The 26,027-nt window shown below is 42.5% G+C and overlaps 1 non-coding gene and 1 pseudogene across 2 annotated transcripts; one reads left to right on the plus strand and one right to left on the minus strand.

Annotated features, from left to right (window-relative positions):
• Positions 1-1,261: 1,261 nt before the first annotated feature.
• trnay-gua (transfer RNA tyrosine (anticodon GUA)) lies at positions 1,262-1,333 on the minus strand. The gene has a single exon. It is a non-coding gene; the product is annotated as a tRNA-Tyr (tRNA).
• Positions 1,334-5,215: 3,882 nt separating this feature from the next.
• LOC146621864 (uncharacterized) lies at positions 5,216-18,473 on the plus strand (annotated as a pseudogene). The gene is made up of 5 exons (XR_014906632.1): positions 5,216-5,407; positions 7,813-7,860; positions 10,632-11,264; positions 15,563-16,750; positions 16,819-18,473. The product of XR_014906632.1 is annotated as an uncharacterized LOC146621864 (transcript).
• Positions 18,474-26,027: the final 7,554 nt, after the last annotated feature.

Raw genomic sequence — 26,027 nt, forward strand, 5'->3', positions numbered from 1 at the left:
ATAATAACAATAATAATGGAGTGGATTGATATAGCGCTTTTCAAGGCACCCAAAGCGCTTTACAATGCCACTATTCATTCACTCTCACATTCACACACTGGTGGAGGTAAGCTACGGTTGTAGCCACAGCTGCCCTGGGACAGACTGACAGAAGCCAGGCTGCCATATCGCACCATCGGCCCCTCTGGCCAACACCAGTAGGTGGTAGGGTAAATTTATTATATTATATTATATTACATTATATCCTCTTTCACATTAGAGCCACAACAGGACCCACTAGAACATGGGAACAAGTAAAAGTGAAATATAAGAATATTCTACAGAATGGTAATATTTATCACTTATATTGCTTTTAGTCTCTTGGAAAGAGACCCTGAAATAATCTGTTTGTTTGTTTATAACAGCAACCAAGAAAAGGGCAGAGCAAAAAAAGACAGGTGGTGGTCCTGCACCCCCTCATCAACAAGTTGGTTAAGTGAATAATACCCTCACGGGAAAATCGATATCTCTCTATGAGCACACTGTCGCGCTGAGCTAAAGGATCCTGTCTGTCCCGCAATATACGCTGGATTCTGAAAACTCTCCTTATCAATCTTGCACCTTCCGCAATGGGTGGCTCGCGTATACGGACAGGACATGGCTGCGACAGACTTCCCAAATCCACCTTCGCTTTTATAGCCGTGGTCTCTCATCTTGATTACACGAAGTGATTTACTATTACTACTCTGAAATATGAATTACATCTGAAATAATCAAATACATGAAATAGAATGTTAATAGTACATTTCCCTTTTGTTAGGAAATGACCTGTATGTATCTGTATGGAATCAATAAAAGGATCAAGTGCTGCATTATCTTTAGTTACATTGATGTTATTTATTTATGGACAAACAGTGGTAAAATATCGCTGTTGCTTTCGTATAAATGAAGCGGACATACCTGCGTGGCCGCGATCTAATCTTGTTTACATAAAGTAAACCTGCTCCCGAGCAGGTTTACGCTTACGGATCTGTTGCTATGACAGCAAGTCCCGGATGAGCTTCGGAGAACCGAACGATCCAAGATCACGTGAAATCGTCAACAATCAGATCCAGCTAACTTACTTAGCGAGGTACGAAGAACGGACCCCAGCACTTTGGGTTCTGTGAAGCTGCAGCACACACTCCTCAGCATTTCATAGATTTGCCTATTGAGACAATAGATGAAAGTACCAACGATCATCTCTACAGCAGAGAGACTGAAGGACACACTGAGCCCCCACAGGGGGCATCTGGAATTGAACCAGAGACCTCTTGATCTACAGTCAAATGCTCTGCCACTGAGCTACACCCCCATGTGGTGGAATTTAGTCATCGGCTGCACAGCATGTGACACAAAATCTGAATGAAAAAAATAAAGTGGCAGAATCAGGTTTTAGGTATCAGCCAGTCAGAACATCTAAGACCTAGATGTTATATATATATATATATATATCATCTAAAACCTAGATGTTATATATATGTTATATATATATATATATATATATATATATATATATATATATATATATATATATATATATAACATATATATATATATATATATATATATATATATATATATATAACATATATATATATATATATATATATATATATATATATATATATATATATATAACATCTAGGTTTTAGATGATATATATATATATATATATATATACATACATATATATATATATATATATATATATATATATATATATATATATATATATATATATATATATATATATATATAATAACACACACCCAGCACGCCCCTGCGGGCGGTTAATCCTTCAAGCTCGGGTCCTCTACCAGAGGCCTGGGAGCTTGAGGGTCCTGCGCAGTATCTTAGCTGTTCCCAGGACTGCGCTCTTCTGGACAGAGATCTCCGATGTTTTTCCCGGGATCTGCTGGAGCCACTCGCCTAGCTTGGGAGTCACCGCACCTAGTGCTCCGATTACCACGGGGACCACCGTTACCTTCACCCTCCACATCCTCTCGAGCTCTTCTCTGAGCCCTTGGTATTTCTCCAGCTGTAGCATTTGTGTTGTACCTCGTCAATCTCTAGCTGTGAGAGCAGTCCCTTCTTTCGAATGTTGGAACACTGAGCTACTAGTTGTTTCGCCGTCATTGTGGATGTTGGGTATCGAAGAATCCATAGGTCCCTCATCCTATTCATGTAGCCCCTTCCGCCGGGGTTACTTGCGTAGTAGCAAGTAATTTCATTCTTGATTTTTTTTTTTTTGATAGTGATGTGGAAGACCAGAGATGATGTGTGTGTGCGTCCAGAGTCATTAGGGTGCCGACCAGGAAACTCTGTGTCTAATCTGCCCGGAGGGATGCATCTGGCATTTGACACACTGTGTAAATAAAAGTGCAAAATGATTGAGTGCTGTGTGGGTCCATGGTGTGTCACAATCTGAAGCCCGTATTTCTTAATTAAGTTCTTTTCGTATTCTTTTGAAACAACAGGAAAGTGATTTTAAAAGATTCTTTCAGTCACTACCACGAACGCTGCACGCGCTTGCATCATGGTCATGAGACACTCTCGCAAACAAAATCATGGTTTACTAACACTGTGTGCTTAAAAGTAACAGTAATCTAATTGCTTGTTATGCAATAGTAATCCCTTACTTTAATTGTTACTTGTAAAAATTGATCGCTTTATAGGGATGGGTATTGATAAGATTTTCACGATTCCGATTCCATTTTCGATTCTGTTTAACGATTCGATTCTTTATCGATTCTTTTTAAAAAAGGAGAACACTAAGGTCGATTAGCTTAGAACTTTGTTTTATATCTTCTCTTTGAACAAGGTAGAAATTTAGGAGTAACATGGCGTTACAAACCCAACAGTGAGATCTTAAGAGATCCAGCCTATGGCTCTTCAATGTGGTGTCACAGGGACCCCGGGGAAAAAAATTGTAAATGTAAAATAATAAAATAAATATTCTTCTGTAGCAATAACAAAGTTTAACATAAATTATTCTGTAGCAATTACACAAGAATATCCAGTAATGTCCCTGCCTACAATTAAACACATTCACTTACCGAAAATCATCTGCTGTGGCAAACGGGTGCAAACCTTTGACCACAAACTGAGTCACTGCTCGGTGACGTTCGTCTATCCTGGCTTGAAAGGAGACGCTACCGGTAGACTGCAGCGAGAACTGCCAGCGAGCGCCAGCCAGACTCTGTCTCTCTCATCATGATCACCTAAATGCACAGTAATAGCAGGTTTTGTAATAAGGCAGATCGCACTAACATAATATGCACTGTTAGTTGATTATTTACCTGCCGCATTAACGGGAGAGGACGTGCAAACGTTAGCGCTGCTGCTGGGTTGAGATTCACGAGTCCGGAGCGGAATTAAAAACACGACATTCATTTAAGGTCATCGTGTGTTTTGTGAGCAAATGCTTTTGCATATTCGTAGTGTTTCCTCCCTTAAATGAAGTATCTACTTTGCAAGTATTGCAAGTTGCCCTGTTGTCATCCGTTCTTGTAAAGTATAACCAAACTTTCTAGCGTCTGAGCTGCCATGTTTCCTGCCAGGTAAATGACGCTCCGCAACGTGGTGACGTCATTCGGGGCGACTGGAATCGATAAGGGAATCGTTTGCAAAAATGGCAAACGATTCCAAGGAATTGAAACAGTGGGAACCGGTTCTCAACAAGAACCGGTTTTCGATACCCATCCCTATCGCTTTACGCGTTACTGCCCATCAGGCAGGAAAAAGCTTTTATTTGTATAAAAGCTTTCAGTGATCCATGAATGAAACTGTGTCTGAGAATAATTCCGTTTGTTTTATGGATGATTTTAGTTTTAAGTTCACAGACAGTACGAGAGATCAAACCCAGGCAGCTGCAGGTCTCTGCTCACTGCACATGATAACAAGTAATTAAACAGTACATATTACGTATTTATATTCTGCAACGCACACCACCCTCACTCACCTGGAGAAAGGGAATACATATGCAAGGATGCTCTTCATCGACTACAGCTCGGCATTTAACACCATCATCCCCTCAAAACTTGCCACGAAGCTCGTCGACCTTGGGCTGGGAACACCGATCTGCAGATGGATTCTGAACTTCCTCACAAACAGGCCCCAGGTGGTGAGAGTTGGTAAGCACACCTCCTCATCACTCATCCTAAACACAGGTACGCCACAGGGTTGTGTGCTTAGCCCCCTCCTATATTCCCTGCTCACACACGACTGTGTTGCTAAACAAGAGTCCAACATCATCATCAAGTTTGATGATGACACAACCATCATAGGCCTCATCACAGGCAATGATGAGACACCTATAGAGAGGAGGTGATGGCACTGTACGAGTGGTGTCTGGAAAATAACCTGACTCTCAACATCAGCAAAACTAGAGAGATGATAGTGGACTACAGGAAACGACCAGTCAGGGAGCACCAGCCCATCCACATCAACGGTGTCAAGGTCGAAAGGGTCAGCAGCTTCAAGTTCCTTGGAGTCAACATCACTGAGGACTTCTCCTGGACCCTTCACACAGACACTGCTATCAGGAAAGCTCGCCAGCGGCTTTACTTCCTGAGGAGGTGGAGGAAGTTTGGCATGAACGCCAACATCACCTCAAATTTCTACAGGTGTGCGATCGAGAGCTTGCTGACGAGCTGCATCACAGTTTGGTACGGAAGCTGCTCTGCCAGCAGCCGTAAATCACTACAGAGGGTGGTGAAGGCAGCAGAGCCCATCACTGGCACGAGGCTTCCTTAAAGCACACAGCATCATCAAGGACCACAGCCACTGCAACAACTGCCACACAAAAAACAAAACAAACATTTTTTGTACTGTTTAGTCTGTACTGCTGCTCATTCCTGTGCAGTGTCCCATCCCCCCCCCTCACATTCCTATTTAAGATTTTCTTTATTTAATCACTAGTGTGTACATATATTTATATATACATAATATATTTAGTCAGTTAACTGAAAATCTCTTTTTTCTTTTACTACATCTTATTAATATTTTGCTCTTTACTATTTTTCTATTTATTTTTTATTATTATTTTTTTCTACTGTACCATTCTGCTGCTGACTGTCTTCTGCTCGTCAAACACATGTCATTGCGATGTTGACCCTGTGCTAACTTGCATATGACAAATAAAACCGAAACTGATGTGAGACCTGTGCTCCGCCTCTCGCGCAGCGGGGACAGACTGAAGGGTTTCAGTTGTTTTTACGTTAAATTTCAACTCTGAGCAGAACAAATCATCTGATTAGAAACACGTTTAAAAGTAAAGCATTAAGAAGTTTCTGCATGAAGCGGCTGTGTTGACATCGATGGATCAACGCTGATCCGGTGACTCTAACACGTTAAAAGGATTATTTTGATCGATCCGGATCGATGGGTGAGTATCGGCTGATCACACTGTCAGCTGGTTTTTATCACAGAAACTGAGCAGGACGCAGTTTTCTGATGTTTCTTTTAATAAACTGACAGAAATGTAGAAACTTTCAGTTTTCAGGTAAAATCAGATTAACTCCAGCTGCTGAAACGGAAACAGACGGAAGTGAACAGACTGACCGCACAAAGCTTTTTATTATCACTGTTTGATTTCAGAGCGATCCCAGTCTGACTCTGATGGTACACACTTAGATAACGTCAGTGTTTGTTTGTTTGTTTGTTTGTTTGTTTGTTTGTTTGTTCGTGTTAACCGTCACATTCGTAATCATTGCTCATCCGCCATGTTGGATTTGGGCGGCCTTCAGCAGAGAGCTACACAAGTGTGTTTATGCAGGAAGCTCCGTGTTTAACGCTTCACAAGTGCTCGATGTCCTCGTGGATAAAACTACTTCCTTTTGTCCTTGTTCTAATCACTCATTTTATCTTTTTACGTTTTTCTCTGTTGTGGTTGAACTGAAACTGTTTTAAATGTGATGAGATTTGATCTTCTTAATTATCCCGTTTGTTCTTTGAGTTTCATTCTTCATTTATTTATTGCTCTTTCACTGACAGCATTTCTGGGAGTGTTTTTGTTTTAAACCTGGGCAGGTTTGACATTTCCGGGATGTTGTTGCTGATCGTCTCTGATCTGATATCTTTGAGGCTTTTTGTTGCCATGTTTCAATATTCCAGTTCATGTTTTATCATTTTCAATTTTATTTTTATACCATTAAATCACAACAACAGTTAATGTGCTTTATATTGTAAAGTAAAGAGTTTATCATCAGCACTCATCACACTCTTATACTCAACAAAAATATAAACGCAACACCTTTGTTACTGCTCCCATTCCCCATGGGATGGACGTAGAGACCTAAAATTCATTCCAGATACACAATATAACCATCCCTCCCAAACAGTGGTCACAAATCAGTCCAAATGTGTGGTAGTGGGCACATCTGCTATATTGAGATAATCCATCCCACCTCACAGGTGTGCCACATCAGGATGCTGATCTGACATCATGAGTAGTGCACAGGTGTACCTCAGACTGCCCACAACAAAAGGCCACCCTGGAATGTGCAGTTTTTTGCGCTATTGGGGGTCTGGGGACCCAGAACCGGTCAGTATCTGGTGTGACCACCATTTGCCTCATGCAGTGCAACACATCGTCGCATGGAGTCTATCAGATTGTCAATTGTGGCCTGTGGAATGTTGGTCCGCTCCACTTCAATGGCTGTGCGAGGTTGTTGGATATTCGTGGGAACTGGTACACGCTGTCGTATACGCCGGTCAAGCACATCCCGAACATGCTCAATGGGTGACATGTCCGGTGAGTATGCTGGCCATGCAAGAACTGGGACATTCTCAGCTGCCATCTGCCCTGAACAATGTGAACCATGATTCATCCGTGAAGCGCACACCTCTCCAACGTGCCAGACGCCATCGAATGTGAGCATTTGCCCACACAAGTCTGTTACGGCGACGAGCTGGAGTCAGGTCAAGACCCCGATGAGGACGACGGGCATGCAGTTGAGCGTCCCTGAGACGGTTTCTGACAGTTTGTGCAGAAATTGTTTGGTTGTGCAAACCAATTGTTCCAGCAGCTGTCTGGGTGGCTGGTCTCAGACGATCTTGGAGGTGAACCTGCTGGATGTGGAGGTCCTGGGCTGGTGTGGTTACACGAGGTCTGCGGTTGTGAGGCCGGTTGGATGTGCTGCCATATTCTCTGAAACGCCTGTGGAGACGGCTTATGGTTGAGAAATGAACATTCAATGCACGGGCGACAGATCTGGTTGACATTCCTGCTGTCAGCATGCCAATTGCACGCTCCCTCATTGCTTGTGGCATCTGTGGCATTTTGCTGTGAGACAAAACTGCACATTCCAGGGTGGCCTTTTGTTGTGGGCAGTCTGAGGTACACCTGTGCACTACTCATGATGTCAGATCAGCATCCTGATGTGGCACACCTGTGAGGTGGGATGGATTATCTCAATATGGCAGATGTGCCCACTACCACACATTTGGACTGATTTGTGACCACTGTTTGGGAGGGATGGTTATATTGTGTATCTGGAATGAATTTTAGGTCTCTACGTCCATCCTATGGGGAATGGGAGCAGTAACAAAGGTGTTGCGTTTATATTTTTGTTGAGTGTATATTATTAGTTACATTTAACAGATCATAAGTTTCAGTGCAACAGACGCTTGGATAAAAACATTCTCTTCCTGTATATTTGCTGCAACATTATATGTTGGAAACTGGTTTTTCCCACTTTCTCCTTCACTGTCAACAAAGAAATTTCATCACTGTGGGAATTTGACACAGTTTAGGTTTTTGTGTAACTGGTTTTTCTTTTATATTCACAGAGGTGCCTCAGCAGCGAACAAGCAGCTATGAGCTTATTCCCCCCAACAGTAAGTTAATCTTGACTCAAATATAAACTGTTTGGCCAAAAAAGTCACACTGTAATATTTCTTTGGACTAACTTTGATATGGTACATATTCATTGTGATATTATTTCTATTTATATAACCTTATGCAGCATCACAGTATTATTTCCATCCAGTTTTTCGTCCAGTTTAATAATAATAATAATAATGTATACTTTATTGATCCCCGTGGGGAAATTACTTTTTTTTCTCTGTATTTGATCCATTCACTCAGTGAAGCAGTGGGCAGCCACTAAGCAGGCACCCAGGAAGCTGTGTGTAGGGACAGTACCTTGCTCAAGGGTGCCTCAGTGGATTCAAACCCCAGCCTTCCGATCATGGGACGACCCCTCTACCTACTGAGCTATCCCTGCCCCAGTTGTGCATCTTGCTGATGGGAAAGTCTAACAGCTATGTCAAATCTACTCCGGCACCTCCCAAAGATTCTCAGTGGAGTTAATGTCTAGACCAGGGGTCTGCAACCTTTTACACCCAAAGAGCCATTTGGAGCCGGTTTCCACGCAAAACAAAACAAAACACTGGGAGCCACAAATACTTTTTGACATCTAAAATGAAGATAACACTGTATATATTGTTTTTACCTTTATGCTTTGTGTGAACAACTAAGGTGTGTTGCTTATGAAATCCATGAAGTGCTACAGAGAAAATTACATTTTATTTATTTGATTAACACATTTTGAACTCTTAAAGAAATATAACCAAAGGAAAGCTGAACTAAAATGATCCAGCAAACAAAAACTGCTGTGAGCCACCCTTATATCGCCTTTGTGCTTTTGGAGCCTTGACCTGACTTTTAAAAAATAATTGAAAAAAAAAAGCACTATGCTGCTAAAAAAAAAATTTGCAAATTTCTGCCTAAATATGTATTTTACCTGGTTAATGTGTGTGGCGGGGCGTGGTCTGCAGCGCCGCTGCAGCAGAGGCGGACGCACCTCGCCACCTTAACGTCTGCGCTATCTCTGCTGTTGTGTTGGTGTGTGTCGGGCTGTGAGCTGAAAAGCTACAGCCGGCTGTATGCGTCAGCAACCGTGTGTGAAAAGTGGTCAGTAAAGAGATGCTGAAAAGCGTGTTCATGCACACATCGTCGGGTCTGCCGTGATATGTTTACAACGGGACTTCTGCTCCTGAACCTCTGCACACAGCGTCTGCAAATCGGGGCTGTACGAAGTTACTTTCATCTTTACGCAGGACTGTAAGCTGTCGTCTGTGAGGCGTGAGCGCTGTTTGTTTTAACATAGTTCACAGTGGAGCTGCTGACATAATGTGGATCCGAAGATCCGAAATTGGCCTATCTGGGGTTGAAAGTCTCGATAAATGCTACACCGGCTTCCGCGAGTGTGACGCTTATTTTGAGCGATGAAAAAAATAATAAAATATAATTTTATATTTATATTTCAATATCACAATAATCTTCCAATTTAGAACTACAAGTTAAAAAAAGTAACATAAATAAAATGCACTTCAGCTAAATACTTAAAAAAAAACTAATTTATTTTCCCAAACCACACCGAGCCGCACTAAAAGGACCAAAGAGCCGCAGGTTGCCGACCCCTGGTCTAGACTCTGGGGCCAATCCATGTGTGAAAATAATGTTTCATGATCCCTGATTTCACAATCTGAGTCAGAAAATATCCACTGATGGAAAAAACTTGACAATCCAGTATATTCAGTCAGCTGTCATCTTTGTTTTGGATGACATAACACGACAGACTCTCAGGCACTGGTTTGGCTCAGTGCGTTGAGTGGGCGACCATGTACCAAACGGCTGAGAGCAGCCGGCCTGGGTTCCTCTCAGCCGTTTGGTACATGGGTTAGGGTTAACCCATGTACCACGGGTTCTAGTCCAACCCGTGGCCCTTTGCTGCATGTCCGCCCCTCTGTCTCTGCTTTCCTGTCCTTTCTTCATTGCCAAATAAAGCTGAAAAAGGCTAAAAAAAAATAAAATAAAAATGAAACTATTATTAAAAAAACAACACTACAGAACCTGGACCTGACCAACTGGAGCAACTCCAGGTCACATCCTGATAACTAGACATGATGTATGCATCACTTTTCCAGTTTTTCTGCTCCCAATCAAACTGAAACATTTTCTGCAGATTAATTTCACTGATCAGTGTTTTTCTTAGTTACACAGATGTTTAGTGCCAATTCCACGAGTTTCTTTCTATTGTGTGTTTGAATATTAACTTTAATTACGGTATAAATTATTTTTTAATTGCCTCAAAGCACTGTTGATTTATATGGGTCTTAATGTTTCCATCTTTTATGTGAAGCACATGGAGTTTGCATGTAATGAATTATACTGTATACACATAGTTGGCATGACATTTTGCAGTGGAACCTGTTGGTTGAATCCAGGTGTGAGCTTGTTGTGGTCGGGCAGTGTCTGTTTCATTTGGAAATGACAAAACTGAAAAATGTTGTTGAACCTAAATTAAATCACATTTTTCATTCAAAACACAAATAATATTGCAGGGTTTCTTTCTCGAACTAGATCAAAACCATTTTTTGGAAATAGCATGATGTATTTGTTGATGAATAACTGTTTTTTAACATTTGCAAATTAATGTATATTTTATGGGTATTAATGTTTTTCTGGAGAAGATTCCTCAAAATATTTATCATATGTTTCCTCTCTGATGATCAGCAAACATGATTTTAAGACAATAAACATCTTAGAGTGACCCTGGCTCTGTTTTTGTTGACTCCCTGTTGTCGTTGTGTTTTGATGCCAGTGTCTGAGCTGAGGGTTGTCCTGCTGGGGAACAGCTGGTCTCAGAGGAGAGACGTGGGGAACTTCATACTGGGAGGGGCCGTGTTCAGCACTGAGGAACCAGACTGCTGTGTGAGGGTCAGCGGGCGGTGCAGGTGGAAAGAAATCGTTCTGATCAACACTCCAGATCTGCTGCATCCAAACATCTCTGAGGACAAACTGACAGAGTTGATAGAAACCTGTGTGAGGCTCTCTGATCCTGGACCTCACGTGTTCCTGCTGGTTCTACAGCCTGAAGACTTCACTGAGGAGCAAAGACTGAGGCTGCAAACAGTCCTGGAAGACTTTGGTGATCAGTCATTTGAACACTCGCTGGTCCTGATATCAACACCTACAGAGGAACAATTAGCTTCCAGTGAAAGTTATATGGAAGATCCCCCATTAAAGGACATGATGAAAATGTGTAGATTCAGATATGTGAAGCAGAAGAACCTTGAACCTCTGGAACTGTGGACACGTTTAGGTCAGATTGTGAAAGAAAACAATGGAGAACATGTGAGCTGTGATTTATCTGAAACTGGAGCAGATGGTTTTCATCAAACCCTGAAACATCAGCTGTCAGTGCCTGCAAACATGGATCCTGCTCGAGCTGCTGGTGAGTTCAGGAAAACATTTTATTACTTTTAAATGTTTGTTGGGTCTCTCTGTACTCTGAGCTCTTCTGCTGGCAGGAGAAAAGGACAAAATATAAATAAGTTCAGTAAGTCCCATATTTAAAAACACTATAGAAATAAAAATAAATAAATAAATAACAACTAGGGACACAATGCCATGAAATCAGTACTTTTTAACGTGAAACTTTTAGTCACAGAAATGAAGAAAATGCCTCAACGTTCATGGTGGATTGAGCAAATGTGAGAAATTGTACCACACAGACAAATATCAGTATATTTTCCCATCCAATGGAACAAAATACTGGAGTTTCCAGATATTAGTCTAATAATTCAAACAGATTATGTTGTTTTTCTTGGGGAGGGGCGCTATGGTGGTGGACTGGTGGGCACAGCTGACTGGGTGAGGGACAAACTGAAAATGTCTGTAAACACCTCAGCGAGCTCTGAAGAGCAGACCCTAAAAGCACGGCTAGGGATGTTGTCAGGGCCAGCTGCTCTCGGGGTTAGTCCTCAGAACCTTCCACACCTCAGTTGAAGCCACAGTGAGTGAAGAGCTCCGTGCTGCCTCTGCTGGTAGAATCCCTCTGAGTTGGTTGGTGTTGAGGTGTAGAACTTATTCAGCTCATCTGGTAGCGTGTTGGAGCTGACTGTGACCCTGCTGCTCCTCTGCTGGAAATCAGTAATTTGTTGAAGGCCCTGCCACATGCGTCGGAAATCTGAGCTGTTGTAGTGTCCTTCCAGCTTCGGTCTGTATTGCCTCTTGGCTTCCCTGATGGATCTACGCAGGTCTTATTTGGCCTTTTTGTCCCCCACAGCGTCACCAGAGGCAAATGCAGTGGAGCGTGCATGTAGCATGGAAGGTACCTCAGAGTTCAACCATGGTTTCTGATTTGGATATGTTTGTAGTGCTTGGTGGGGACAATATTGTCAATGCATGTGCTGATGTAGCTGGTAACCACTGATGCATATTCCTCTAAATCCACAGAACTCTCCTCTCTTACGCCAGCAGTCTTAAACACACCCCAGTTTGTAACATCAAAGCAGTCCTGAAGCACCAAATCAGATCTCTTTGCTCCAAACTTTAGTAATTTTAGCGTGTGAATGTGTGTGTGAATGTGTGTGTGAATGTGTGTGTGAATGGGTGGATGACTGAATGTAGGGACTAAGTAAAGCACTATACAAATACAGGCCATTTACCATTTTTCACTGGGGGGGCTCGTTTGAGGAGCTGCCTGTATGCTGGACAGAGGAACACAGAAATGTGGTCGGACTGTCCAGAGTGCGGGCGAGGCACTGCCTTGTTTGCCTCCCTTACATTGCTGTAGATGTGATGTTCCCACATATTGATGGAACCTCATGAGCACAGTCCTGAGGTTGCAGTGATTAAAATCCCCGGCAACAACAAACACGGCATCTGTGTGAGCGCTCTCGTGTTTGCTGATGTGTGTCTGTAACTGTATTGCCTAGTCTAGTGAGCTTCCCGTAGTCCAGGTTTCCGTAAAAATCAGAGCACAGCACTCTCTGATCTCATGTTGAGATGTTATCCTGGTTCTCAGCTCATCCATGTTGTTTTCGAGAGAGCAGACGTTGGCTAACAAAAGGCTAGAGGTGGTCGTGTGGCTCTAGCCTTTAGTCTAGCATGTAGCCCACCTCTCTTGCCAGGCTTCCGTCTTGGATGCGCTGGTCGACGGCCACTCTGAGTAGTTGAGAATAATCTTTAAAAGTTGTTGAGATATTCATGTTCAAACATTGCCTCAGATTTCAATGTGCAGGACTAAATCAGACATGAAGGTCAGATTGATAGGCATCTGAAAACTATTTGATATATGAAGCTAAAATTACACATCAATCATTTTCTATCTGCAAACTTTGGATCATAAAGTTTAAAGCAAAATGGAGATGGTCAAGCAGGATAAATGAAAATTTACTGATTTGAGGAGGAATGATCCTTAACTCCTCTTTGGACTTTGGAATTAACTCAAAAAGTAACACATGGAATCTAGAATAAGGTCGGGTACGGCATGAAGTCCAGCTCAGCCATGATACCTTCAGATCAGCTCATTTCAATATCAGCCCACGTCATCTGATTTCTCAGCCAATATCTTCAAATATATACAAATAAAACCCTGATTCCAAAATAGTTGGAGCGCTGAGTGCAATGTAAATAAAAACTCAATACAGTGATTTACAGGTTTCATAAACACATTTATTGAGCGCTCAACACAGACAGCATCGTCAGAAGGAAGAGCGGAGTGCAAGCTAGCGAGACAGAAGTTAAGCTCTCCTTGCAACATGGCAAATTGAACCTCCCCCACCCACAATCAGATCTGGCGTTTGGAATTATTTTGGTTTTCATGTGACGTATGACCCTGAAGGTAAGCGAGTCATGGACTAAAGTAAAACAGTATGTTGGATGTGCCACGCAATGCTCAATTACATGGGTGGGAGCTAGTGTGTTAGCGCAGTTAGCTCGTTAACGTGTTGGCCGTCCAGCCCCATGCACGGGGCGATCCGCGGTAGCTCGTTAACGGAGATTTGCCGCGTTGTGGCGTTAACGTCATTTCAACAAGATTAACGCTGACAGCACTAGTGGGAACACAACGAATATGACTGCACATTTACACCGACATCATCCTAGTGCAAAGACAAGTGGAAGCAGACAAAAACAACAAGCATGCATGCTACAAACTTTACCCGAGTCATTTAGACAGCCGTTAGCACAGGATTCTCCTTATGGGGACCTGATATGTTTAATATGCTGCTGAGAATATAGCCCAGAAGAAGCGTATAGTATAGCTTTTATTTTGGAAAGAGACATTTCTCTGTAATAAACTCTCTTTTCCAAAGATGAGCGATTCCTCAATCAGATACAGGGCTCGCAATATCGCTAGCCCTGTTTTGCATTCTTTCGGAAATGTAGCTGGGTAATTATGTCATTGGCATCGGTGAGCCACTGTCAATATGTGACATATTGAAATCGCGTTTGAATTTGCGCTTGTTTTTTGCTTTCACTTTGCAATCGTGCGAACTGTGTATAGAGAGCGACAGCACTGATCTGTGAGTGATGATAATTTGTGCACCAATTCCTCTGACATCGTCTTATTAATCGTTAGCTTACTATGCAAACATGACAAGTGAAATCTCCCGCAGCTTACACATGTGAGAGGTTGATCGCGCAGAGAATCGCTGAGCTTATGTGAGTGCGCGTGTAAAAGCAGCAGGATATATATTTCAGTTCTGCTGAGCCAAATAAGACAGGTCAGGGTGAAGAAGTGACAGCCAAAGAAAAGCTTACCACAAAACGGAAAAGTTATGACAAATCAGACTATAAGGCAAAAAGAAAGTGCAGCTTTATGGTTTCATGGACAAAAGAATTTCTGTGGCTGCAATATGACGAGCTAAATAACCAGGGCTGCACATAAGTGGTCCGCAGGTGCGCATTCACTGTCAAAATAAAAAACACGCACAAGGGTTAGGGTTAAATTTAAAAACTGTACTTTTGAGTTAAAATATATATTTATAATTTTAATAAATGACAAATTAAAAATGCATGAACATTTTTTTGTATCGAAAAAATATCGAACCGTGACACCAAAGTATCGAACCGAACCCGCGGACTGTAACAGTTACTTATTGATCCTAATCATTACATTTTCATACAGTATTGAGAAGCATGTGTTATACAAAAAGTGGTACAATATCTTTCATTAATATATAATGATAGATATATTTGACCTATATGCATCATGTGATTTAAACATGCAGGTTAAATGCTTAACACAGTGACTCCACTATATAAACACTGCACTGTAAGTGTGGACAGTATATATGGATATACAGTCAAGCCCATAATTATTTATACCCCTGGCAAATTTTGACTTAAAGTTAATTTTCTTCAACCAGCAAGTTTTTTTGTTCTGTTTTTTTTGTTTTTGTTTTTTTTTTGACAGGAAATGAAACAAGAGTCTCCCAAAAGATAATATCACACAAACCACTTTGAAACCCACCTCCAGTAAAGTCACGTGTTGTTATTAATACATCGTCCTTCTGTGCTGGGCTCTTGCTTCTGTGTCCCCCGAGTGTGAAATGATGGGGAGATCTGCAAACAGACACATACAGCGAAATTAAAATAAGTTCAGATGGAAAAATCAGTCTTGTGTGTCTTAAAAAGTGTTTTAATTACTGATTATTTATTTGATTATTGATATATTGAGATGTATCATGTTAAGACGCTGATGAGCGCATCACTAAACTCTTCTTATTCCTTGTTGTTTGGCAGCTCGTGGACTCAGGATTGTGCTGTTTGGGAAAAACGAGGAAGAAAAGACGACACTTGGAAACTTCATCACAAAGAAAAATTCTTTTCAGTTCAAAAAGTTTTCTCTAAACACAAAGTGTGAGTTTGCTGGTGGAGCGTGGAAAGAAAAACCACTAACAGTGGTGAAAACCCCCGACATGTTCAGTCTGTCTGTGGAGAGACTGAGAGAGGAGATGAAGAGCTGTGTGAGTCTCTGTCCTCCTGGACCAAACGTTCTGCTGCTGTTGGTCAAACCTTCTGATTTCACTGAGGAGAACAGAAAAACTCTGAAGTTCATCCTGAGTTTGTTTGGAGAAGATTCCTTTAAACACTCGATGATCATCAGCACGTACAGACATCAGTGGAAAGAAACAAGCGTCTCTGTGAACAAGCTCCTTCAGGACTGTGATGGAAGACACTACAACATGTTTACCAATGAGCACAAAGTGTTAATGGAGAAGATTGAAGACATGCTGCAAGAAAACAAAGAAAGCTTCCTCACTTTTACTGAAGAGACAATAAAACCCAGGTCTGCTCTGAACCTGGTTCTGTTTGGGAGGAGAGCAGCAGGGAAGACGTCAGCAGCCAAGGCCATTTTAGGTCAGACTGAGCTTCATTCAGCCTCCAACTCATCAGAGTGTGTTAAACATCAGGGAGAGGTGTGTGGACGTTGGGTTTCCCTGGTGGAGCTGCCTGCCTTGTATGGAAAACCTCAGGAGGCAGTGATGGAGGAATCACTCAGGTGTATCTCCCTCTGTGATCCTGAGGGTGTCCATGCCTTCATCCTGGTCCTACCTGTGGCTCCCCTCACTGATGAAGACAAGGGAGAGTTAGAGACCATCCAGGACACATTCAGCTCTCGAGTCAATGACTTCACCATGATTCTGTTCACTGTGGACTCACATCCTACAGATCCAGCTGTTGGTAACTTTGTAAGCAAAGACCCAAATATCCAGGAGGTCTGTCAACGTTATGGACAAAGGCCTGTTATTGTTAACATCAAGGATAAAGAGCAGATCCACACGTTGTTGGACACTGTGGATCAGATGAGATGCACAAACAAACCATGCTGCTACACAGCTGTAACATTTGCTCGAGCCCAGATTGATCTGATAACTAAAAATATGGTCACTCGTAAGTAATTGAATGTTTTTTTTAATCATTAATCATGTTCGACATTATATTCTAACATCTACTTTATAAACTGTTCACATTTAAAGAAAATCATGTTTTTACAGGTGATGAAGAGAAGCAGAACACTGAGCCTCTCAGGATTGTGCTGATAGGAAAGACCGGCAACGGAAAGAGCTCATCAGGAAACACCATCCTAGGAAAGGAAGTGTTTAAAGAAATGCCAAGGCAAAAATCAGTCACCAAACAGTGTCAGAAAGCAGAGGGTGAGGTGGACGGCCGTCCTGTTGTTGTGGTCGACACTCCTGGTCTGTTTGACACAACTCTGTCACATGAAGAAGTTCATGAGGAGATGGTGAAATGTGTCAGTCTTCTGGCTCCAGGACCACACGTCTTCCTGCTGGTGTTAAAAATTGGTCGTTTCACACCAGAGGAGAAGGAGACATTAAAACTTATAAAGGAAGGTTTTGGGCCGAATTCAGAAAAGTTCACCATCATTCTTTTTACTGAAGGAGATTCACTACAACGTGACGGAATATCCACTGAAGATTATATTAAAATGATGTGTGATGATTCGTTTAAGAAGCTGATTGCTGACTGTGGAGGAAGATACCATGTGTTTGAAAACTCTGAGACACAAAACCGCCAACAAGTCAGTGAGCTGATAACAAAGATTGACACCATGGTGAAGGACAATGGAGGAAACTGCTTCACCAATGAGATGCTGGAAGAAGCTGAAGCAGCGATAAAGAAGGAAATGAAGAGAATCCTGAAGGAGAAGGAAGAAGAGATGAAGAGAGAGAGAGAGGAGCTAGAAAGAAAACATGAGGAAGAAAAGGAAGCCATCAAAACAAGAATGGAAGAAGAGAAGAAAAAATACAGCAGGAAAGAGACCAGAAACTCAAGGAGATGGAGGAAAATATAAAGAAGGAGCGTGAGGAGAGGAAGAAAGAACAGGAAGTGAGAGAAAAAAGAGAACAGGAAATGGGAAGAGGAGGAAGAAAAACGTAGGCAGGATTTTAAAATGCAGCTTGAAAAATTGGACAAAACAATTCAGTCAGAAAAAGAGGAAAAGAAAAGTGTGGATCAAAAGCTGGAAGAGAGCAGAGACGAGATGAAGAGAAAACAGGAAGCCTGGGAGAAAGAACGAAGAGAAGAAAGAGAGAAACAAAGACAAGAAGATGAACAGAGACGACAGGAGGAGGAAAGACGACTGAAAGAAGAGAAGGAAAAAATACAGCAGGAAATAGAAAAACATGAAAAGAAAAGAAAAGAAGAAGACAAAAAGAGGAGAGAAGAGGAGAAGAAAGAACGAAATCAGCTGGAGGAAAACTATAAAATACGTGTGGAAAAGCTGAAGAAGATGCATGAAGATGAGGCCAGAAAGAGAGCTGAAGAGTTCAATGATTTCAAAGTGAACAAAAACAAAGAGTTTGCAGCTCAGAAGGAGGAGCACGAGAAGAAGATTAAAGACAAAGATGAGAAGTATGACCTGTTAAAGGCTCTGGCTGAGCTCAAGGAAAAACAAAAGAGAGAAAAGCATCAAGCAGAAATCAAAGATGTGATAAAATGTCTTTCCAAGAAGAGAGGGAACGTGAAAAAAATCAAAGAGTTGCTGATAAAACATGAGGATCAAATGAAGAATGAAAAAAACCAGGAGGAAAAGGAAAACCTGCAGAAAATCCATGAAACAGAAATAAGTGAACTAATACAAAAACTTCTGGATGAAGCTGAGACAAAATCTCCCTGCAGCATTTCATGAGATTTTTTTTCTACTTTTTGTGACAGAGCTCAGCTGGATAAAATATTTTCTGTACATTAAAAGTTGAGATGAAGAGATATATTTTATGGTCAGTTTGTAAACATTTTACAATTACAGATGGAATTCTTGATTTAGCTTTTATATTTTCAGGATTGTGTTTCATTTTGTACCTTATATGATGTCAATGATGCATGCAGGATGAATTGCTGCCGTGTAACTTAAGGTTTTAGAAAATATTTGAAACACTGTTTAATTTTTTGGTATATTTTATTTAGATTATTTGCAGGCACCAGCGTATTAAACAATAGAAGAAGCTTACAGGGAGTGCAGAATTATTAGGCAAATGAGTATTTTGTCCACATCATCCTCTTCATGCATGTTGTCTTACTCCAAGCTGTATAGGCTCGAAAGCCTACTACCAATTAAGCATATTAGGTGATGTGCATCTCTGTAATGAGAAGGGGTGTGGTCTAATGACATCAACACCCTATATCAGGTGTGCATAATTATTAGGCAACGTCCTTTCCTTTGGCAAAATGGGTCAAAAGAAGGACTTGACAGGCTCAGAAAAGTCAAAAATAGTGAGATATCTTGCAGAGGGATGCAGCAGTCTCAAAATTGCAAAGCTTCTGAAGCGTGATCATCGAACAATCAAGCGTTTCATTCAAAATAGTCAACAGGGTCGCAAGAAGCGTGTGGAAAAACCAAGGTGCAAAGTAACTGCCCATGAACTGAGAAAAGTCAAGCGTGCAGCTGCCAAGATGCCACTTGCCACCAGTTTGGCCATATTTCAGAGCTGCAACATCACTGGAGTGCCCAAAAGCACAAGGTGTGCAATACTCAGAGACATGGCCAAGGTAAGAAAGGCTGAAAGACGACCACCACTGAACAAGACACACAAGCTGAAACGTCAAGACTGGGCCAAGAAATATCTCAAGACTGGTTTTTCTCAGGTTTTATGGACTGATGAAATGAGAGTGAGTCTTGATGGGCCAGATGGATGGGCCCGTGGCTGGATTGGTAAAGGGCAGAGAGCTCCAGTCCGACTCAGACGCCAGCAAGGTGGAGGTGGAGTACTGGTTTGGGCTGGTATCATCAAAGATGAGCTTGTGGGGCCTTTTCGGGTTGAGGATGGAGTCAAGCTCAACTCCCAGTCCTACTGCCAGTTTCTGGAAGACACCTTCTTCAAGCAGTGGTACAGGAAGAAGTCTGCATCCTTCAAGAAAAACATGATTTTCATGCAGGACAATGCTCCATCACACGCGTCCAAGTACTCCACAGCGTGGCTGGCAAGAAAGGGTATAAAAGAAGAAAAACTAATGACATGGCCTCCTTGTTCACCTGATCTGAACCCCATTGAGAACCTGTGGTCCATCATCAAATGTGAGATTTACAAGGAGGGAAAACAGTACACCTCTCTGAACAGTGTCTGGGAGGCTGTGGTTGCTGCTGCACGCAATGTTGATGGTGAACAGATCAAAACACTGACAGGATCCATGGATGGCAGGCTTTTGAGTGTCCTTGCAAAGAAAGGTGGCTATATTGGTCGCTGATTTGTTTTTGTTTTGTTTTTGAATGTCAGAAATGTATATTTGTGAATGTGGAGATGTTATATTGGTGTCACTGGTAAAAATCAATAATTGAAATGGGTATATATTTGTTTTTTGTTAAGTTGCCTAATAATTATGCACAGTAATAGTCACCTGCACACACAGATATCCCCCTAAAATAGCTAAAACTACAAACAAACTAAAAACTACTTCCAAAAACATTCAGCTTTGATATTAATGAGTTTTTTGGGTTCATTGAGAACATGGTTGTTGTTCAATAATAACATTATTCCTCAAAAATACAACTTGCCTAATAATTCTGCACTCCCTGTATTAGATATTTGCATGCTTGCTGTAATTAGAACTATTTAGTATTAAATAAGTATGTCTGTCTAAGAAGAGAGGAAATCTGACAAAAATCAGAGATTTGCTGACAAAACACAAGGACCAAATGAAGATTGCAAACATCAAGGATGAAAAATAAAACCTGCAGAAAATTCATGAAAAGGAGATCACAGAGTTCATAGAAAAACTTCTGAATGACTCGTCCTGCAGCATTTCATGAGCTGATTAAAATTATTGTCAGATTTCAGCTACATGGACAAATGATTTTCGGTGCATTTAATACAATTTGTAATATTTCAGCACAAAATACTACGTTTGGAGTACGAGAATGCAGATGTAGCTGCTGGTGCATTAAAGGAGAGTCTGTACTACATTATTTTTACATACGAGCACAACAGACTCTTTGGTTCGTCTGACTGATTTTAAGGTTGATTCATAAACAATTTACAATCAGCAGATATTTGATTTAAATTTAAATTCTTATTTTCAGGATCATGTTTAACCTTGTATTTTTATTTTCTAAAGGAAACATCTTTGTGGGGGTTTTTCTTTAATGTTCACTTTTATCAGTTGTTATAAAATCCTCCAAATGATGTTTTTACCCTGTCATTTTTTTAAAGTAATTCTTACAGGTGGCATCTTATTAAAAAACTTTTTTTTAAATTCCATGGTTAATATGGAGGATTTTTAGTAAACATGGAAGAATGCAGTTTCTAAGTAAGAAAATCACAGAAAATGTAAAAATGACTCAATGAATTAATTCATCACATGGAGAATAAGAATTGTTCATCAAGAAAACTGATTTTAAGACACTGTTCTTTGGTTTATTCAGAGTTATACTAAAGAAAATTAAGCAAAACAGAAATATCCTAAATACAAAAATACAGACATATACACACACAAACCCCCCAAAAACAAAAACAAACAAAAAAAACACACTTCACACTAACATGAAAACAAAAGCAGGGAATAGATGAGACAGGAGTGTTCATCTCTCCATCTCTGAGACCAAGCAGCTTTCCAGCATCCTGTGGTTCCTACTAGTGATGCGCGAATCATGAACGAATCGTTCAATACTCGAGAATCACTTTACTGACTCATGAATCATGATTCACAAGCTCAACTGACTCACTGACTCATCCCTGTTGCTGTTAGCAGCAATGTATCTAGCTTATAATTAAAATTGTGGAGAAAAACAACATCCAGTATCTTAACAAAAAAATTTCTGCTCTGAACTGGAAGAAAAAACCCTGAGTAGAAGCTCACATCAAGACAATAGCTCCTCGGTTCACAGTAGCATCGCTCTGCTAACATGCTAACAGCACATTTGAGCTACTCACCCCCTCCCTTTCCGTGCTGAATCGTAGGGTAAGCAAATCACTCAGGACTCACTAACCCCCTCCCTTATGGAAGAAATATAGTATCATCAGAATTTAACTATTTTTAGACATTGAATTTATAACACTGAATTTTTATCCTCCAAAATTCACCTGCAAAAATTCAACTGCAAAAGTGATGAACTTGAATGACCCAAGCCAGGGCAATCAGCACTAGATCGAGTCGAGCGGCTCTCAGCCAATTAAATTACGCTGTTTGATCACATGACACCGTTAGCCAGCAGTGTGTCTCCTAAAAGAGAGCTGTTTAAAGGTGAGTGATTAAGCTTTTCTCCTAGAGATCCACTGGCGTGCACAGATAGAGACGAGGTGGTGCTGAAGCACTTGCCCTTTTGCCCTCAGTCCAAAAAAGTGCCCTTTTGAAAGACGTGATTTTTTTTTTTTTTTTAAAGCTGCGCGATTTAAAAAGGTGTGAAAATAATGGCTTGATTTGTGCCCCTTCTTCAAAGACACCCGAACCCTGTCACTTTTTCACTGTCACCGTGTCACGTGAACACGCTTGCAGTTCATTTGTTGTGAGGCGTGTAGCAGCGGCATGACATAGGACTACTTGGAGTAGGCATAGTAGGCTAACTATAGCGACTGGGAGCCACGGCCAGTCAGGTAACCCATGAATCGAGTGAAATTATTCTGTTTGCCCTCTAAGACCAACCTGCAATTGTTTTGTTGTGAAGTAGCCTGTCAGAAACTGCACATGACAAACTTTGCCAGCTTGCCCCCTCCATCCATCCATATGGATAAACAAAAAAACGACACATTTAAAATGTAACCTAAACCATTTAGGCAACCCCACTCTCCATCAATTCCGACCTTTTTGCATACACTATTGAAAATATCACGTTATGCTATAGGCTACATGCCGTTAGGCAGAGGGCTCTTTTGAGCCCATTTTTCGTTACAAATTTTAGGATGATCTCACGGAAATCTGTGAATAAATACAAAGTTTCCAAACTGAAGTCAGTGACGGGAAGACATCACACTTTTTAGAGATGGAACTGCAGAAAAACCTAAAACCTTGACATGATTATGAATAATAGAATTATGGACGTTTCTCCGTTTTTGTGGATTAGCCTTTCCATAACTAACGTCAACTACTGTCCTACTTTGGTAAGATTGAAATTAATGTCTTTGACTGTCTTTAGTAGGTGTCTCCTGTGAGAAAGTTAGAACACCGTCCAACTGTCTAAAGATGCAGTCTTTAGCCTAACTGGTTGTTACTGACTCAGCGATGCTCGCAGACATTTACGCACTGTGTTGTGACCTGATTGTGACAGAACAGTGACATTGTTATTGGTAGTTTGAAGGGTACGGTGTTGGGGGTGGTGCATGTTAAAAGTTTTGAGAAGCACTGGTTAGACATGTTAATTTTTTTTGGTGTAACATATTGGCAACATTAACACATTAATTTGCTAAAGAAAAAATAGGCAGTTCCCAATTGCCTGTGAAAACGACCATTCTGCCCTGTTCTTGTAATGACCACAGTCAGTCTTATTCGTTCTCATACATTTTGGTCTATTTATTTACTAATTTCAGCAAGCATAATGCCTAGGAAAGAGAGGCTGAGAAAGGAGAAAGAAAGGGATCTACAACAGGCAGCCCAGGGAAGCAGTTCTCTGCTCTCCTGGATGAAAGCAAAGGAAAATGAAGATGAAAGGTCAGAGTCAAGGGCAGAGTCAGGTTCTATTTTAATGTTTTAATGTAACCTGCTCCTTGCAGTTAATTCTATTGGAAAATCTTAAAAGCTGTTCACACTTAGTGTCATGGTCCCTGTGCCCTGCTGGTCAATCCTCTATTGGGCAATATGTTTGTGGTTTGTTTTCTCTCTCACTCTCTCTCTCTCTCGCCACGGCGATGCTCACTGCGGGCTCCCGCTGCTGGCCCACACACCTGCTCATCACCACACCGGCCGCTGATCCCAGCTGATTACTGCACTACTTAGATGGCGAGTCTGCACTAGTCTTCGCTGGATCGTTGAACTATCAGCGTCAGTCAAACTTGTGTATCTGCCAACCTGTATCTTGAAAGCCCTTTGTTATTATCCCGCTAACCCGACCTTTTGTGTTTAGATCGTTTTTGGAACCGGATTCTGAGAGGAGTGACTGAGGAGGAGTTTTTGTACAGAAAGTGTGGAGCACCTTTTCCCCTAACCCTGTTTCCCACGGACCCTGGCGACCCGGACCCTTTTCCCCCTGCACATTGTACATAGCCACTTGGTGATTGTGTTCACTGTGAATAAAACGCACTGTTCTTCGCTTAAAGGGAAACCCTGGCCTGCGCCTGAGTCTCTTTCGGAACCCTTAACAGAACGATCCAGCCATTATGGACTCAGCAGGACAGGACCCCGCAGGACAGGACCCCGTGGGCCGGGCTCTGGCCGCCCAGGAAGCCGCGCTGGTCCGCCATGAACAAATGCTCGGGCAGCTACGGCAGGATGTCGCCGCATTGACCCTGGCAGTGGCGCAGTTAATACCGCTGGAGGGAAATGCGCAACCAGGGAATCCCCAGCCGCCCAGCCCGGCTCCCCAGGCGGCACCGCCCGCCGTAGCGTCAGGTAGCTCACCGCGGGTCGGTACGCCGTCTGACGGACCTTTACCCACACCGGAACCATTCTCGGGTGAGTCTGACAAATGCGCCGGATTTTTGGCTCAGGTGTCTCTGACGTTTCGCGAGCTGCAGCGTTTTCATGGCAACGATGGGGCGAAGATAACTTATTTAGTTCAACTTCTGAGGGGCCGTGCACTAAAGTGGGCCCAGGTTGTGTTAAACTCTGATCCTGTCATCACCTACGCTGACTTTCTCTCCAAGTTTAAGAATGTGTTTAACCCAGGCACCGGGGCAGAGGCCGCTGCTCTCCGTCTCCTCAACTTCAAACAAGGTAGGAGAAGCATGTCTGATTACGCTATCGACTTCTGGATTCTGGCAGAAGAGGCAGGGTGGAATCAGGAGGCGCTACGGAGCACGTTGCTGAACAATGTCAGAGAAGAATTAAGGGACGAGCTAATCATGCGTGATCTCCCTGCCTCCTTTAATGAGCTAATGTCCCTGTGCATTAAGGTGGATGAGCGGTTACGGGCTCGCCGGTCGCAGCGGAACTACAACTTCCATGAGGCTGCGGGAGTCTCTGGCACCGGCGCCATGGCGGATGCCGGCCCCTCCCGGACTCACGAGAGCGGGGACGGAGAGGAACCCATGCAGCTGGGCGGCTCCCATCTCACCGCGGCGGAGCGTCAGCGCCGGATTACCGCCGGTGAGTGCCTCTATTGTGGTCACAGGGGACATGTTGTGGCTACCTGCCCTTCGCGGGCAAAAGGGCGCGCCCGCCAGTGATGGTAGGAGTACTGGTGGGCGAGCTGAGCCAGGAAGAAGCTCCTCCCCGTTTAACACTACCGGCCACGCTTTCCATTCACTCTAAGAGCCGCTCCCTATCGGTGTTAATCGACTCTGGGGCGGAACAAAACTTTATTGACTGTCAGTTAGCCCGGCAACTTGGGTTACTATTGGAGCCCCTGCCTCATGCATTACGTGTTACGGCATTGTCAGGTCAACGCCTTCCAGACATCACTCTGGTGACGGAGCCTGTCGAGCTCACCCTCTCTGGCAATCATTCTGAAGAAATCTGTTTTTTGGTGTTTAAAGCAACTCGCACTCCACTAGTTCTCGGCCATCCTTGGCTACAACAGCACAACCCTCACATAGATTGGCTAAAGGGGCGTGTCACTGGGTGGGGGGAGGACTGCCACATGACCTGCCTTAAAGCAGCCTCGCCTCCAAGCGTTGAAACGCCCTCTTCTGGGGTATTGGAATCAGCTGATTTAACTAATGTGCCCTCTGTTTATCACGACCTAGCTGAGGTGTTTCAAAAGGCCCGCGCCCAGTCACTCCCTCCGCATAGACCCTATGACTGTGCTATCGAACTGCTCCCGGGAGCTCCTTTACCCACCAGTCGGCTATATAGCATCTCACTTCCAGAACGAGACGCTATGGACAAGTACATCACGGAATCCCTGGCTGCCGGCCTCATTCGGGCCTCCACCTCTCCAGTCGCGGCAGGCTTCTTCTTTGTCGAAAAGAAGGATAAAACCCTCCGGCCATGCATTGACTATCGCGGATTAAACAACATCACAGTAAAGAATAAATACCCTCTGCCGCTCCTCAGTTCTGCCTTCGAGCTCCTCCAGGGGGTTACTGTTTTCACCAAACTGGATTTGCGAAACGCATACCATCTGGTTCGCATCCGTAAGGGCGATGAGTGGAAGACCGCC

This window comes from Diplotaxodon limnothrissa, linkage group LG12 (assembly GCF_057381915.1).
Source record: "Diplotaxodon limnothrissa isolate DT_005_m linkage group LG12, D_limnothrissa_male_GT1.1, whole genome shotgun sequence".
NCBI lineage: Eukaryota > Metazoa > Chordata > Actinopteri > Cichliformes > Cichlidae > Diplotaxodon > Diplotaxodon limnothrissa.